The sequence below is a fragment of the Canis lupus genome, chromosome 24 (genome assembly GCF_048164855.1).
Source record: "Canis lupus baileyi chromosome 24, mCanLup2.hap1, whole genome shotgun sequence".
Classification (NCBI taxonomy): Eukaryota; Metazoa; Chordata; class Mammalia; order Carnivora; family Canidae; genus Canis; species Canis lupus.
In genome coordinates, this window is record NC_132861.1 from 40,873,153 (window position 1) to 40,891,631 (window position 18,479).

At 36.7% G+C, this 18,479-nt stretch overlaps 1 long non-coding RNA gene across 1 annotated transcript in view; it reads right to left on the bottom strand.

The window, feature by feature from the left end:
• Window positions 1-8,287: 8,287 nt before the first annotated feature.
• LOC140616092 (uncharacterized) overlaps window positions 8,288-18,479 on the bottom strand; it is a 65,055-nt gene continuing 54,863 nt past the window's right edge. The window contains exons 3-4 of the long non-coding RNA XR_012016622.1: window positions 9,267-9,338; window positions 8,288-8,500 (exon numbers count right to left, since the gene is read on the bottom strand). This is a non-coding gene — a long non-coding RNA (uncharacterized lncRNA). The remainder of the gene's footprint in view (window positions 8,501-9,266; window positions 9,339-18,479) is intronic.

Below are 18,479 nucleotides of genomic sequence, written 5' to 3' on the forward strand. Positions count from 1 at the left end.
AAAGTTACTTACCTAGCATTCTAAAAGAACATAGGATAAAAATCTTTGTGATTTTCAGTTAGGCAAAAATGTCCTCAACTAGACATAACAAGTCCAAACATAGTGAAAAACATAATAAAATTAGACCCCATCCGTATTACAAGTTTTGCTCTTCAAAAGATATAGTTAAGAAAACAATAAGGCATGTCATAGACTGGCACGATATTTTTGCAAAACCCTTGTACAAAGTACTTTTTTACCAGAGCGTATATGGAATTCTTACAACACAATAAGAGAAATAACACAAAAAAGGTTAAATGATGGGAATACACACTTGCAAAATAAAGTGTTTGTCAATAAACACAAGGAAAGATGTTCAGCATTGCTAGTCATCAGAAAAAAACACAGAAGAAAGACATAATGACATATCACTGTATACACACCAGAATGGTTCATGTTAAATCTGACCATACCAAGTCATGTTAAATCTGACCATACCAAGCACTGGTAAGGATGTGGAACACCTGGAAATCTCATTAATGCTCATGGGAATGCACAATGGGACCCAGCAATTCCACTTTTAAGTAGATACCCAAAAGAAATAAAACCTAGTCCCACAAAAAGAAGTCTTTGCAAATCTTCTTAGAAATATGATCATAAAAGTCCAAACTGTAAGCAACTCAAATAGCCATCAGCTGGTGAATGGATAGACAAATTGTGGTAAGTTCATACTGCGAATGCTGTTCAGTGATGGAACAAGAGAAATATTGACATATGTAAGAATGTGGATAGCTCTCAAACAAGCATGTTAGGTGGGGGAAGACAATCACACACAGACACACAAAAACATATTGTATAGTTATATATCAATGATACTCTAGAAGACATAAATATTGTTACAAAAAATCAGTGTAGAAGACATAAATATTGTTACAAAAAATCAGTGTTGATGCTGGGTTTGGTGGGTGTAGTATAGCAAGTATTCCATAAAGATATAGGAAAAACAAACCATCCTGTATTTTGATTATGGTGATGACTGTGGGATATAATTACTAATATTCTTCTGATTGTACACTTAAGATTGGTAAATTATGCTGTATATAAATGATGCCATAACAACAACAAATATGTCACAGTGACTGCTGATGTAGAAAGAACTATGCTAGTACATGCAAACAAGTGTCTTTGCTTGGATTTTAGGGTACATCTGTCTACAGGAATAGGGCTGTCATAACAAAGACTACAGATGAGATGTCTTAAACAAAAGAAATTTATTTTCTCATGGTTCAGGAGGTTGGAAGTCCAAGGGCAAGTTGTAAGCCAGTTTGGTTTTTCCCAAGGCCTCTTACCTTGGCTTAGAGCTCACTGCCTTTTCTCTATGTGCTTGCATCCCTGGTGTCCCGTCCTCTTCTTGTAAGGACTCTGGTCATATCGGATTATAGTCTCACTCATATAACCTCAGTTAACCTTAATTACCTATTGAAAGACTCAATCTCCAAATACACATTAGGGGTTAGAGCTTCAAGATGAATTTTGAGGGGCCAGTAAATCTTCAGAAATATATTTGAGAAAAAAAGTCTGTACTTTCTAGTACTTGCATAATGGGTGCATCAAAAAAAAAAAATGCAGATGCTAACCTGGTAATTACATTCCAGCTAGTATATAAATTCTGTAACTCTGGAAGTCACTTGAGAAGTCATCATGGAACCACATATTTCAAAAGATAAGATGAAAGCTAAATTTGAGATTTTATAATGAGGAATCTTGAAAGTTAACCTAATTATATGGTCTCATTTGACAAAAATGAAAAAAAAAAAGCAAATAAAATCGTTGAGTAAAGGCTCATAACCTCTTGAACTCAAAGCAGGATCTAGGAGAGTATACTTAATAGTATTATCACTATGAGATTAGACATAGATTTTGGTCTGTTCTTCTAAATATTTAATTTAGTAACCATAAAATTAGTATTAATGAAAGAAAATAATGTCTTATATTTTCATATTTTTCATACTGATTCCCGACTTTACAAAATAATACTTTCCCAAGACATGTAACATCATTCTAAACCTATGAGAAAAAGATTTTCAAGGAATTACTCTTCGGATTACTTAGGAAAACCAATCAATCTTTTTCAGGAAACAACTATACAGTAAAAAAGGAAATGAAATTCCAGATAGCATATTTATGATGACATTACAGAAGTTTCAAACAATTAAAAATATGAATTAATTGAGTGTCAATGGTGAATAGCAAAGGTAAACAGAATTCTTGCTGGGCTAAGATAATGAGTTTGATGATATGAATACACACTGCATGTATTATTATATTGTGGAATTTTAGCATTAAAATTTGCCATTTACAAACTCCAGAGAAATATTAGAATAGTAGTAGTGATGCTTTGAAAGATACCTGTAGACATTATATTCTGATCTAAACACATTAGTCAAAGGATAATATTCCACTGGCAAGTTTCTCAGCAAAAAGAAAAAAAAATGGTTTCATATGTGTTATAGACTGAACACACAGGATGATTAAATTTACTTTTCACTCCAACTACTTCATATTGGAAGGACACATTTACTATATCTCTTAACTTCTGCACATTAATATCGAAACAAATGTAAAGGTCAATTTAGTCACATGATACATCTCATTTATAGCATCTCTTCTTTATTAGGAAGATTAATTTTATACAAAATTCATTGAATTCCAAGAAGATTTAGTACTGCTTTTTTGCAACTACGTTTGTTTTCCAACTGAAGCTGAGAAAGAAAGGAAAGATGAAAAAGGCAAAGCAACTTTTTTTTTAAACCTTATGAATACTAGTAGAACTTACTTAGCTTGATAATCCACTTTTGTGCTGTCCAATAAAGTAGCTATCAGGCACACATGGCTATTGTGCACTTGAAGTGTGCCTCAACCTAATGGGGATGTCCTGTAAGTGTAAAGTTCACACTCAAATTTGAAAACTTCTATAAAAAGAGTGTAGTCTATTAATCAATTTTTTTTCATTTTGTGTTAAAGTGAATATTTTGGACATATTTGGATATATGTGTATATAGCACATACATTGGATTAAGTAATGTATATTACAAATTGGTTTCTTTTTAGTTTTTTTCTTTTAATTTAGCTACTAGAAAATTTTAAATTACACATTAAGTTTTTTTTTTTTTAAACATCTTAAAACCAATTAGTTATCTGATAAATGAGTTTGAGAAAGGAACTGGCATGTGGAGTTAAGGGACTGTATCATTTGGAGCATAAGATACCTGCAAGAAGGCTATATCCTTTCTTCCCATCTGGACACCTCACAGGCTCACTGACCCGGGTTCAACACTGTATGCCTAATTCTGGAGGTCAGTAGGAGGCTCCTTCTGCTCTCTCTAATTTAGATTTTTTTCTATTATAAATCTGTATTTTGGTTTGTCAAAATAGGTGAAAAAGAAAAGAAAGTCCATATAAAGAAATATAAATGCTTTTAATATTTAATATTTATAGGAATGAGCCATAATGTATTCCTAAGTTTTGTACATATTTGCATATAAAATGCTTCTGATATGTAGAAAAATTTTTCTCTATTCTGTACTAATTCCATTTGGAACCATAGCCATTTTCCCAATTTTCAAAGACTTCTTAACTGAAAAGCTTTAGCACTGCTTTGCTACATTGAGTTTTTTATTTTCTTTATCCCAAGTATTGTGATCATCTGCTAGGGTTTCAGAGAATGGAGAGCTTGTTAGGATATATGACAAGATATGCTGAAAGCAAATGACTCAGATGTTGAAAAATAAGATTAGTGCAAGCCTATTCCACTCTTAGTAAATTATGTATATTTTTTGCCCACTGGCATAACTACCTCTTTTTCATACCTGATTTGACACATACAGAGAGCATATTATTCATTGAGCTTCAGTATCTGTCATCTCCAATTATGTGAAATTGAGTGGTGCGTTTGCAGCCAAGTCTCCCAAGCATTTTCTTGATCTTTACATTCTTGTAATTCTAGCTCAAATTATAGACAGATTTCCCCAAAACATAAATGGTAAGGTGTTTAAATAGATAATAGTGATTCTTAAAAATGTAAGAATGGACATGATTAAGCAGTAGGCTTTTTTTAAGTATATTAAATAGGTATTTCCTTAGTCTACGGAAGTTTTTTGACCTATTGTCAAAAAACAATAATGTTTTATGTTTCCAGAGTATATTACACTAGATACTGAGTCCTGTAGTTAGAACAGAGTCAGAGTTTCTACTGAAATATATTATTTGATGGGTGAGGATAAATCATGGTCTCACTACATCTGTGATATCTGTTGGCTTAAGAACATGTGACACTAATAATGAAAAATGCTAAGATCTGACAAAAGATTTGGTTCATTATTATCCTTTATGTTCTTCTATATGCTAGATATATTTCATTTAGCAATCCTATTTAGAGGTTTGTAATGTGGCCATAAAATTTGTTCTGAATTGGATTTTCAACACCATTTACTATATACAAATATGAAATATATATTTTCCTTAAATGTCTCATGCTATTAATTCAGCTCAATTAGTGATTATGTCTTCCAAAGCACTACAATTAAGGAAATGAATATTTCTATAAGGAGGTAAGACATATTACATTTCATGGGGCCTGCTGAGATCCACATAGGCAGCAAGAAAGTCAGAAATCTCAAAGCATATACTATAATATCATTGGTCTTCTTGTCCCACATATCTCCTCTGTCACAAAAATGCTGAGACTAACTGACTATACAGGGCTTTACAACATAGATCTGGGTGTACTTGTCCATCCCACAAAGCTTAAACTAAATTAGACAAATATACATTACTTATCGCCTAAACTAAGTACTAGGCACTACATTAGGAATGAATGGAAACGTCAATATGAGACATTCCAACAATGAAGTAGGCGATGAGTGGAACAATGATAAAGAAAGAAATGCAGAAATAAATAATAAAAGTCAGGACTATTTGTAATTGCAAAACAGGAGTCAGGATGCTATAGATTTTCGGTGGAGGGATGGTTGATAGATGTCTGGGACACTCAGAGCATATATTCTGCATATAGCTGTCCTTTGGAATTTGTTGAAATGTGCTTTATAGCCCAATATATGGTCAATATTCATTGATATTCTATGTGGGTTTGAAAAGAATGTATATCTCTCAAATGTTGGATAAAACTTTTCACACATGTATATCAGATGAAGCTTCGTAATTGTGTTCAAATATTGTATACCCTTCTCCTCTCGGGGCTTTCTTTCCTTTTTCCGTTGCTCTATTGATCAGCCACTGAAAGAGGTGCATCCGTTCATTTGTCATTACAGTGTTGTGAATTTTTGCTTTAAATATTTTGAATTCCTGGCAGGAACAGAATAAGACTGAAGATAGAGAGACACTGCAGGAAGGTTTGCAAGATTTAATGCAAGGCTGACCCAAGGGATTGTTGATGACAGTAAAGTGGAGGGAATTCAGGAGAGGAGGGTGCTTGGAGAGGTCTGGCTTCTCTAGAGGAATTTAATCAATGAAAACACTTGATTGGTGCTGTTTTTTTTATTATACCTGCTTTATCCTGGACCATGGAAGAATTCTGTGAAAAGGCCCAACAATTTAGAGAGACATTTGATCAGACGCAGGTATTCACAGGAAACATTCTGTATAGTTAATGATACCATGTGTATGTCTGAGACCTAAAGGGTCCTGCATATTAACATGTTTCTAAGAAAATCAAAGTTTATTACATGTAATAATTAAGTAGTGGAATGAAGGTACTGAATTTATGTATTGTGATTATAGTATTCGATGTAAGCTATGAAAAAGATTCCAAAGATCTATTGCTGTAACATCATTCATAAGCTACAGTTTATAATGTGTGAGCCAGATATATGTGGGCATTTATTCACATACACAGCTGTACATATATTTAAATTACATTAACATGTATAGATTTTATATATACACAATAGGTAAGCTTTTTATCTACAGTAAATCCTAACCACTTGAGGCATCCAGTCATCTCCTTATTCTGGGAAAATGGCAGATTAGAAGAACCAGCCTATTACTAGATTCGTGTTTAATGATCCCTTAATACAGTTCGGATAAAATACAGAGTTTAGAGACCTAGTCTTTGCCCTCAAGAGATTTGTAGGTTACAGAAAGGAAGCTTCATACCAGTTTCCCATGTAGATATTCATACTAAATCACTTAATAGGATTTTTATTCTCAAGTGATTATGTTTGTCTCATAGAAAGTAGGCCATATTTTGCTTTCTTCTTAAGGATCATTCGCTTTTTGATATGAATGGTAGACAATGAAGTCCGTCTCCTATATTCTCTTAAGAGAAGGATCATTGCTCTTGTTGTGGTGCTGATCACCAGTAGCCTTTAGCTGTCAACTGTTTCAGGGTCCCCCACAGTGACAGGGATCCCTGGCTGACATAATGCCTTTCCTGGGGTAGCCCAAATCCAGGGACTGACCTCTGGGGGGTGCCAAAGGCTAGTCATTTTTTCTCACTGAGGGACAAGTCTGACAGACTCGTCACCTGTACTCCAGAGCTCTCTACATGCTTGGTCAAGGCTTTGCTGAGGTTGCCTCAAAGGCTGACTTCTCTTTTTCAGCCCAACCAACCTGCTAGCCCCTCCACTTCTTAGGCATTGATGGCCTGATAAACACCCTTCCCACCACACTCTGCTTGCCTTCTATTCCTAAAGATTATAATCTGCAGCAATCTAAAAATTGAAAGTAGAAAATGCTTATAAAATGGGAAAAGAAATGGTTTCTCTGTGACATCTGTTTTTCTGGGTTTCAGGTTATGAGGATGTAAATAATTCGTTAAAAGTCTCTCTCATGCTTTTAGATGTTTATTTCTTTAAAGCTACACAACTGAACATAACCTCTGTTGGCTTTTGCAGCCCCAGGTGCAAATTTGCAAGTGACATTTCACCCCTTGCTGCTACTGTGGCAACCTCTTCTCTAGTAAATCAGAATAAGGGGAGTGGAGTGCATCCTCTGTAACTGTCAAGTTGGCTCTGCTGGTATTATCTCCTTTGAAATTCTTGCAAGAAGAAGATCAAAGGTAGCTCAGATCTTCATCTTAAACCAGAGATTATGAGTCAACCAGGGCTGGCCCTAGACAAATATCTGGTGTGTATTGAGTCATACAGTCATACAGTGAGTCAGTGTTCTAATCAGGGGCAGAGTAAATCAGTCGAAGTTCCTTGCTCACCATGGCAAATTTGCAAGTGCTCTTTTCAGAAAGCACACAGATGTGCACTCTTTTGGCATATTTGGTTTTGTTTGTACATTATTATGTTTTTCTTCCCATTACCACAAGACAGAGATATTAATTGTAGTCAAAAATAAAGTTATAATGGGGACCCTGAGTGACTCAGTTGGTTTAGTGTCTGACTTCAGCCCAGATCATGATCTCAGGTTCCTGGGATGGATCCTTAATGTCCTTGGGCTCCGTGCTCAGCAGGGAGTCTGCTTCTCCCTCTCCCTCTGCCATTGCCCACCCTCCTTCTCTCTCTCTCTCTTTCTCTCTCTCCCCCAAATAAATAAAATCCTTAAAAAAAAAAAAAGGTTGTAAGCCCCCTGGCAGGCTAAAATTGAGAACAAGACATCAAAGGGATGTCTGTCTCTCTACTTTTAGAGGTAAAAGTGGCTATTTCATAGCTAGGGAAGGAGAGAAACAGGCACATGAAGTGCTTTACCTCAGATCATAAACCAAGGAGGTGGCAAAACTTGGGCTAGAATCCAAATATAGTGGCTAATGTTTAACCACATCATACTGCTTTCATTCAGACTTCTTTGGTTGGTTGGTATTGATGTAACCAAAAAAGACTTTTCTTCAAAATTCAACATTCCACTGATATTTATCAAGAACTTACCACGTGCCTGGTACTGTTTCAGGCAGTGTGTAGAATAGTAGATTAGATGGACAAGTTTTTGTTGTCAAGGAGTTTACTTTCTAGCAAAGATCAATTTTCCTTCCTGCTGAAAGCCACTTACAACATATCAATTTTAAAAAGGTGCTTAAATACAAAAGATAATGACAGAGACAACTTTGGCTACTTTTCTATTGGCTCTTGCTCTACCAGGCTAGCATAAGGACTTGCCACTGATGGTTAGCAATGGGCGCAGGATGCCTGGTCACCATTTTTGATAACTGTACTTAAAGGTATTGTGCCATCCCGTTCCAAAACAAACAAACAAACAAAAACAAAAAACAAAAACAACAGCAACAACAACAAAAAATTTTTTTTTTTTTTGTTTTTTTTCAAAAAATGTTTTTATTAAACGCGATTTGAGGTAGAAGAATGGCAATGGACTGGGCCATGTTTTTTTTCTAAATTTAGGCAAAATTTGCATTATAATACTTAAAAAGTAACTTCTTGTTTTTTTCTTTGCAGAAGACCTCACAGTTCATTTGTCAGAGCAGCTGATGGCCAGTTCCAGTGCATAATGAATTGTCAATGGTGAGAAGTATTTGGTAAGGAGGCTCAAAAATTCATGGACTCTATGGAATATAGAAAATAATGGGTCCTCAGAAAGGTCATCCGTTGACCGATTTTGCTCTTCTCGTTTTACAGCACCCTGTGTATCTCCTCTTTTTCATATCACTTATTACAATTAATATTCATCATATTCAATTACTTATTTAAAAGATTTTTAAAGCACAGTTACATAGTTTCCAGTGAGGACTCAGGGCCAATCTATTATGGCTCATATCCTGCTGGCATAACCGACTAGCAGTGCAGACCTGGAATACCACTAACCTCCTCTGCATCAATTCCTCATATGTAAAATAAGAACACCACCTCACTCATAAAGCTATTTGAGATTCAGATGAGTTAATACCTGTAAAATGCTTAAAACAGTGCTTAGTATATAATAAGGATTATATAACTATTTATAAAATTAATAAAAATAGAATATTTTCTTTGAATAATAGGAAGAGGAAAATTTATATGTTAGTGACTGCTAATATTTTCCTTTCCTATAACTATGGTTGCATGTTGAGTTGTTCAATACATCACTGTCTAATAAATTAATGAATGAAAATTTTGAGGCCAGAAATGGTAAAACAATCTACTCAAGATCACTCATCTTAGTGCTATAGGTTCTTCGGTGATATAATAGGGCCAGTGCTACTACTGATTCAATGTATCTCCCTCGGTGCAGCACAAATATTTCATTTGACATGAGAGCAGTCCTAAAATTTAGGAATCTACTCTCTAATTCACAGATTAGCCAAAGACATTTGAAGATGTTAAATAACTTACCCAAAGGAAAGAGTTCAAACAGAGTCTAGGATCAAATCTGAGACATTGTGATGCCAAGTCCATGTTCTTGCCCTGCAACACAGTTGTATGTTGAGAGAACATTTGGTGATAACAGGTAGGGAAGATTGAAATCTGCAGGGGAAACTTGCAGAGGCATAAGAAAAAAATATATATATATAACAACAGGACATATGCTAGAAGGATTTGTCTTTCAAAAGACATCTCATCTCCTGGATTCCTTTCTAAGCCAATGTCAAGCCCAGTGATTTTAGCAATATTCCACATGATTTGCTGATATCTTTTACTAATGTCAATTTATTGCAAAACTAGAGACAAAGTCAGTGTAGCTCAGTCTGTAAAACATACTTAAGCAAACTATTAGTACTTTTAAAGTCCAGGATTCACAAAAAAATATATGCTATCTTCTCAATGAGAAATTTAAGAGGAATAACTTTAATTTGATATTGCATAAATGTATTAAAATCAAGTAAAAAATCATTACATTCGTAGTCATAAATCATGGTGTATAAATCATAATCCATAAGCCATGTTCTCAGATCTACAAATTTGGAAAGTAGAGTAAAATTGGGAAAAGAGCCTTTTGGACAACTGTCGACAATGATGCTAAGCTAATCAAGGAATCCTCTGATAAGGCTAGGATAGGAATTCTGTGCCTGAAGAATGAAAGCAGCAAAATTTCTAGAAGGATGGAATTAACTTGTGTGAGCACATTATCTATTCTTCCTAAGGTACTGGGTACTGTTAGACTCCATTTTCCATTAAAAAACAACAACAAAAAATATTTTATTTATTCATTTGACAGAGAGAAAGAGCATGAGCAGGGAGTGGGGAGATGCAGAGTGAGCAGGAAAAGCAAACACCCTCGTCCCCACAGCTGAGCAAGTTGCCTAACGGGGGGCTCGATCCCAGGACCCTGAGATCATGACCTCAGCCAAATTCAGCCACTTAACCAACTGAGCCACCCAGGCGCCCCTGTAATTGGATTATTGCAAGGCATATGGAGCAATAATAAATATGATGCAATATAATCATAACGAACTATTCCTGAAAAGCACAGAAAGTTGCTCTTATTTCTAACCAAGATCCTGGACATAGAGACACAGGATTTTGAGAAAGATCAATGTGCCGGTTATGGCAATCACTTGAGCTTTCATATCATCTCACTGAATAACACTGATCTACTCTATCATTTCATAAGATATCTCCAAGCAAATAATTTGTGTTTAGCTGATCACACCCGGAGCTTGAATGCAATCTTCTGTGTTTAAAAACACTATTTTGGATCCTTTACATGGGACACTCACTCCCTAAAACCTGAAACAAACAAGAGACCATACAAGAGGCAAACCCATAACCCTTGTTTCTTGTTTGTCTTATTTACAGCTGGATCCACTTTTTTGTCTTGTTTGTCTGCCTAGCTCCTATATCTTAATGGGGGATAAATTTAAGCTCACTGACTATGGTATCAAAATACATTTCATATTATCACTGTATAAAATCAACCCTTCACAGTAACCAAATTGCACAAAGAAAATTTCAAATTTAGTTACAGCAATTAACCAAGAATTTTTTTTTTTTTCAGTTCCACAAAGTTCCACTCTTATTTATTCATAAGTCCTCTGGTAGGTCTTTGAAATAGAAACACGATTATACAGAGGAATGAAAGGCCTAAGACTGGGTCTGGTCTAGAGGATGGGATTTTTGTCTCGCCTGCTTCACTAATTATTCCTGAACATTAACGGGAAGACGGTGAAATTTGACTAAATCTCCATTCCTTCAGCCATAGAAGAGGGAGCCTGAACCAGATGATAGAAAGGACACTTTCCAGGTTTTGCCTTTTATGGCAACACAGAAGGCTGATGCATTGTGTGGTTAGAGCTGATAAATGTAAGAGCGACTCCACTTGCGAATGACCTAGAACTTGCTGTAAAACCCGAGAAGATAAACAGACTTAGCAGGGAAGGGCAGTGGAAACGGCAGCTGTAATTGAGATATTTTAATCAGGAAACCATCAGGGATGGACCTACATGGAGTTTCTTCTATCCAGAGAGCATTTGGTCAGAGTGTTTCAAACCCTTACGCTGCAGCCCTGCGAGGAGGTAGGCGCTGGCCCATTTTACACACGAGGACAGTATTTTTTAACAATGTCAAAGTCACATTACTGGAAAAGACAGATTGAACCCAGGGTCTGTCCAATGTCAAAGCAGATGGAGTGCCTAGGAGTCAGACACTGCATCCTGAAAAACAAGGAGGCGAATTCAAACAAACGAAAAACAGACCCTCACTCATAATGTTTTATCAAAAATCAGCAAGACCCTCTTCCACAGGACGAAGAGCACATACTTAAGCCTTTTTGGAAACTCTTCTGAGCAAACAAAAGTACGTGTGAGCTCCCTGGGGCTGAATAGTGCGGCCACGGTGGAATGTTGTGGCAATATAAATTACAGAGAAGATGCTTGGCTTTTCATCTCGTGCCCTCACCCGCAGATGTCTGTGGGATGAAAGCAGAATCCCTGCCAGCCACCCCGGTCCTGCAGTTCTGACACCCTGTAATCGGCCCGCTAGTCGCAGCCTCCCTCCTCATCCACCAAGCCTCCTCCTAGGGCTGCTTTATTGTACACATTTCACTTGAAAAACCTAAGTCACATCACAATTAATTTCGGGCCTCGAGGATTTCACAACATCCTTTGCGATCACAATAACCCCCGAGCATATTGTGCAATGGGGACTGGAATCTCTTGCCTAAGTTACAACTTTGTGAAAGAAAGAGGGTAAAAGTGGGGAAATGATCTTGCTTAAAACAATCAGGTTGGGCTTAAGTGGGCCGGAGGAAGTTTAAAAGTGACCAGTAACCCTGGTAAAAAATGTATCTCACCCGAGTTATCATGTTCAATGTAATCATATCTCCTTACAGACTTTTTCCAGGCAGTGCGCTTTTGCCTGCTATTTTGTGTGTCCCCCCCCCCGGGACATGCCTTTTGTACACTATTCTGACTCATCATTGTTCATTTAAAATAATATAAATAAGCAAATACATGACTTAATAAATGTGATGAGTAAGGAGAAAAGGGTGTTTGACTAGCCAGCTCAGTCCCACATTTTAATTAAAAAGCACGTCTCACACACCATCAATAAGTTTTCGAGTGACCTGTCATGACCGGTTCTAATAGCAAGCATGTCATTCACTCTTTCCTAATAAATTGGCAGATTATGCTAATATAAAATAAGGGAAGCTATCAATTTTATGTGTGCCAGACAAGCTATGCCATTGATTTCATAATTTATGATACGCGCTTGGAAGAGGAAGACTGCTAGGGACAGGGTTTCACAAACAGAATAAAATGTTACAGGAGGGTAATCAATTAGATGTAGTTGACAAATAGGTGGAGAAAAACATTGCAAAATATTATGCTTTCCTAATGGCCAAACACTCATATATTCAGTGTCACTTTCTATCTGTATTCACCTTTCAACAGAGGGTCTATGATAATAGCAGATCCTTGTCAATTATTAAGATTAGGTAATTGACATTGTCTTAAAAGTATTTAACCTAAAAAGCCATAACGATTTAGTTAATTGGGGGCCAAATTTTCTTCCACCAAGAAATAGAGAAAACAGCATTAAATAGGGTAATATTAATTCTACCAGTAAAGTTTTAAAAATCACTACATGACTTCTTGTATATCATTCCTACATAGGATCTTCTATAGAAAAATCATTTAGGTTATTTCACACTCTTATAAAAATGAGAATTTGCAATAGCTGTGGGAATTTAGGGGCTCATAAGAAAATCTGGGCATCGATGTGTGGTCAGATAGGACAAGATGATTGCTTAGTATACACAAAATATACATTATATCTCACATTTAGAGTCAAATTAGTTGCTTCTTGGGATCCCTGGGTGGCGCAGCGGTTTGGCGCCTGCCTTTGGCCCAGGGCGCGATCTTGGAGACCCAGGATCGAATCCCACATCGGGCTCCCGGTGCATGGAGCCTGCTTCTCCCTCTGCCTGTGTCTCTGCCTCTCTCTCTTTCTCTCTTTGTGACTATCATAAATAAATAAAAATTTAAAAAAAATCAAATTAGTTGCTTCTTGTTAGTTAATAGATTTTGTCCTTAATTTTCAAAAACATGAAAATCCTTCCATAAAACTGGAAAGTATATTTGTGCTATATTATTTATGAACACAAGCAGAAATCATCAATTTATCTAGAGGCATTCCTCACCAATCTGAAAGCAGAAATATATAGCAGAAAAAGCAAAGTAAACATTTAAACCTTGTATTTGTTTTGCCTATGTCAACCTATGGGATTCAGGTGATGGGTAAAGATGAGTAGTATTGCTCCATCAGTTGTCCATTGATTTTCTCTTCTTTTTTCATAAGCGAAACAATAGTTTAGAATAAAATGCAAGTCAGGGCGCCTGGGTGGCTCAGTCAATGGAGTGACACTCCTGGTTTCTGCTCAGGTTGTGATCTCAGGGTTGTAAAATTGAACCCTGCATCAGGCTCCATGCTTATCATGGAGTCTACTTGAGATTCTTTCTTCTGTTCCTTTTGCCTCTCCCCACTGCACTCTCTCTCAAATAAATAGATAGATAAATCTTTAAAAATCAGATAAAATACCAGTCAATAATATGTTATCTGTAACTATTACCAAGTAGATTCACATCCCTCAAAGCCACCTCTTATTGGCTTCACTGGCTTCCCAGTGGGGGATATTTGTAATTTTGGATCAAAGGACCTTTTACGAAAGAACCATTCTTAAATGGTCACCTCTTAAGTTAGTTCATGGAAATGCATCCTGTCTGCATAACACCTTTTTAATGCTCTCTTATGGTTGGAAGTTTTAAACAACCCCTTCCAGATACATCTAGAGTCTAAAACTGGGTTTCTTTTTCTTTTTTTTTTCTCTCTCTCTCTTTTTCAACTTTGAAAAGAGTAAGTAATACTACTAATTGACTGTGATGTGAGCCTTTAAAAAATATGTGGCATTAACCTGGTCTTATGGAGGAAAAGTAAAAAGAAGGTTAAAAGAACAAGCGCACAGGAGAACAATCACATTTGCTCGGGTCTTGAGTTACATTGAACTTTGGTGGAATGAGTCCAAGACAGAATTAAATCCAAATGTTTCCTGCTTTCTTCCGTCTTAATAGCTTCATATTTCCTTCATTTCATGTCTTCCACAGTTTTCACATTTAAAATTGTCATCTTTGAAGACACTGAGCATATTTATGGCATGTCTTTTTCGTGATACATATTCCTGCCTATTGGATTGTAGCAGTTACTAGACAACAAAAGAGATTTGGGGTTTCTGTATAATAGAGGAATTTAAATTAGGGAGGAAAGGGGACTATATCATGCCAGCTTCAAAATAAATCTTCCCTCTTACCCTCAAATATATGACAATATTGGTAAAGAATTTCCCATGCCTTTATAATACACTTACCCATTAGATTGCAGAAACAAATCAAATAGTCCAAGTTCATGCTACAGAGACAATGAAAACACAGGGTAAAATGACAAAAATAGAAAAGAAGAAAATACTATGACTATGGTGATGGTTAAGATTTCCATGGCTAGGAGTCACAGTAAGATCTTCACTTATACCGATCATTTAAGTCTTTCATAATATGAGGCGACGGGTACTCTCAGCCCCTGCAGGTCACATATGTTAAATAACTGGCCCAAGGTTACATGACTAGTAAGTAATAGAATCAGAATTAAGTTCAAGCAACTGGATTCCCAGAATCACATTTTTCCTTTCTTCTTTGGGTGATCTCTGCAAATGCTATACCTCCGTGCTGTTGCAAAAGAACACGTAGAAAGGAAGAAGCAAAAGAGGAGGAGGAAGATGAAGAGAAGAAGGAGAAGGGAGAGGAGGAGTAAGAAGGGGAGAGGCAGTTGGCATTCACTACCATTTGTGTGCAGCTTCTCACTAGAACCAAGTCAGACTGGCACTCTCCGATTTAATCACTATTATTTTGAATACATGGCTTCCCAGCAGGTTTCTGTACAAAGACGAGAAAAAAAAAAAAAAAAGTGGAATGAAAAAGTGGAAGAGAAGAGCAGCAGAAGAGAAATGACCATTTTATCTAAATAAACACATCTACCTAAATCATACATTATTAGCAAGAGGATGTTTATAACCTCAGTACATTTCTTTTACTGCAGTGCAGAGACAATTGTCCCTTCTGTCTCAAATTCAAATGCCAGTGTAATGGCTAACTGAAGTCAAGTCTTTGTTTCCCAGTGATGAGCCAGCCAAACAATAAAATTAAAATGAAAAAAAGCTTCATGATGTTCATTTGTGGTACTTTAAGTAGTGCCAACTGCTTCAACAGATGAATCACATAGAGTAGTAAGAGTAAGAAATCAATTGGGTACAATATTCTCATTCGTTTTCTCTTTGAGAAATATTATTTTGCCTTGATGTGAGCTCCCTCCTTCACCCTTGACTTACTTTGTCGATCTCCCCCCAAACCCCCATTTCTTCTCATACCTACCAAGAATGGAGAAGGGACTGTCTATGCCTTGGCATTAAGTTTTTCTGCAATGAGAGTAGTAATTACTTTCACACTTGTCTCATCAGTGATGGAATTCTCGAGAGCTTTTGGACCACTCCTGGCATACGAAGAGGGACTCTTTCTGCCAAAAGTTAAACTCTAATCCAAGGCAGGTAAAATGGCTATAGACCAGATTCCACAGGATAGTCCCTATTTCCAGACTGTAAAATGTCCTTCCTCATCAGTCAGCCTTTGTTTGGGCATATCTGTTCAGACTTGAGAAGTGCTATTTTTCTCCAGCCTAATTTTGTTATTATAGTGTATGGGTTCAAATACTTTGTGAAACTACATCCAAATAAATATGTGGCAAAAAATAGAGATTTTTCTTTACAGGACAATTACCACATTTTACATTGCTTCTGAAGATTACTCACCAAAGATAATATTCAGTCATTTGCTAAATTATCATAAAAGGAAAATTATATTAATGTTAATTGAAGCATAGGTTTCTCTGAGGAATGAAACATGTGTTAGTCTAATAATCTAGTAATCCATCCTTAGGGTTTGACAAAGATTTTCGTCTCTAGAATATCAATTCCTTTATTTTTAAAAAATATTTTTTAAAGATTTTATTTATTAAAAAAAAAAAGATCTTATTTATTTATTTATTGAGAGAGTGGGAGCAAGCACAAGCAGGGGGAAGGACAGAGAGGAGCAGAGTCCCAGCTGAGTTGGGAGCCCAACAAGGGGCTGGATCCCAGGACCCTGAAATCATGACCTGAGCAGAAGGCAGACGCTTAATGGACTGAGCCACCCAAGCACCCCATCCAATTCCTTCATTGACATAATATTTTCTCAGCTACTCTGTTTAATCTACATGGCCCCTCTCTTAATGTTACTATTATCAGGAATATATAAATTTGTATTTGAATCTAATCTGTACTCTGGAATAAAATTATATTTATAGCAGACCTGTGAGAATTATACATTCTCAGGATAATTAAATAAGCAGGGTTGCCTGAGTGACTCAGGTAGTGAAGCATCTGACTCTTGAAGTTGGATAATAATCTCAGGGACCTGGGCTCGAGCCCGACGTCAGGCTCCTCACTGAGTGTGAAGCCTGCTTTTTCTCTTTCCCTCTCCCTTTCTCCTCCCTCTAAAAAAAAAAAAAAAAAAAAAAAGACACATTTACATCACTAATTGCCTTCATGAGATATCTCCATCTATATTCAAGCTTTGCGAGGACTAGGAAAATACAGTCAATATTACTTCTTTATGGTTGAGTGTCCTTCTTTGTTCTTACTACATCTCTGTTCCCATTTCATGGATTGTGACAAAGCTTTCCCTGAGAGTTCTGAAGTTACTTAACTTCAAAGATCTGGTGGAAATGTCACCACTTCCTGAACTACCCAGGAAACCCCTCTGAGCCCGAGCAGCCCTTTCATTGTGGAAAAAGCAGGGGGTGAATGGCATTCAGATGAAATTTAAAGAAACCTGCTGCTAGGTCCCACAAATCTCATTACAGATGTTGGATGGAGGCCCTGTACTGAATCTATCAGCCCTCACATTCTTCTTTCCCTTTTTAAAAAGGATGTTCCAGATGGTCTGTATTAATGTGTGTTTGCAATACTTTTGGCACAGCGTAGTGGCTAGATAAGACAATGCGAAGTAAACAGAGACGAAAAAGACAGCTATCAATGACACAAAACTGGAAGCATTTAGGTTCCTAACTAGTTTCAGAGAATCAGATACACAAAAGGCTAATTCATTTGTCTATAGCAGGGTCCCCCAGCTAAGAAACAGAGTGAAATGCCACAGGACGCAGACTTCTGCTTTTTATAGTGGAGTGGTTTAATAAACTTAATTTGGTCAACTTTGCAAGGACACGTTCCTTCTGTCATTGGTCTTAATTACTTCTGATTCTGTACTGCCATCCATCATTTTATTTCAGAACTTTGCACGACGTAACTTAGTTCCAGGCAGTTTGTAGATGGTACACTGAATTGTCAGGCCACTGCTGCAGACCTACCTGTCTCCCAAACCTGAGACAAAGGTCGACTTGCAAGATAGTTAGCTTTGACTTTCCTTCTATCGTAACTTTTGCTCATTTGGAGGTCAGAGCAGTAGGAACCAAATACATTATCAGGAGTTCTGTATACAAATTTTTCAACTTATTGAGCTTAAACATAATCCATATCTGGCCCAGTCGCCTGCAAAAAAATAAAAACAAAAAACAAAAACCCTAAGCATTTGCTGCTTTGTCTTCAAACTTCCCATTTTCTTTTTTCTTTTCTTTTTTTTTTTCATTTTCTTTTTTCTTTGAAGCTTTATTTAGTTATTCCTCCTGAAATATCATCATCCAGCTTGTTGGGAGACGTTTCTCTGTGGATGTCCTGTGTTTCCACACGTCTTAAGAGCAGAGACGCAGACTGGTTTTGTTCCAGACTATCTTCAAGGACATGTGTCCGTATAGCCAACAGCCCGGGAAGGCAGAGGTAATGTCTCCTGGAGCAAGATCGGGGATTTTCTGTAACATAACCTACTACCTGTACAAGCATCACATGGTTCTCATTGTATTGCTCTATGCAAATTGGAGCTCAAGGAACTAGCAGAAGAAAATTCTGACCCTTTTAGTACTGCTGTTGCTGTGAATAATAAACCACCCTTTGTCTCTGGGCGAGTTGTCTTG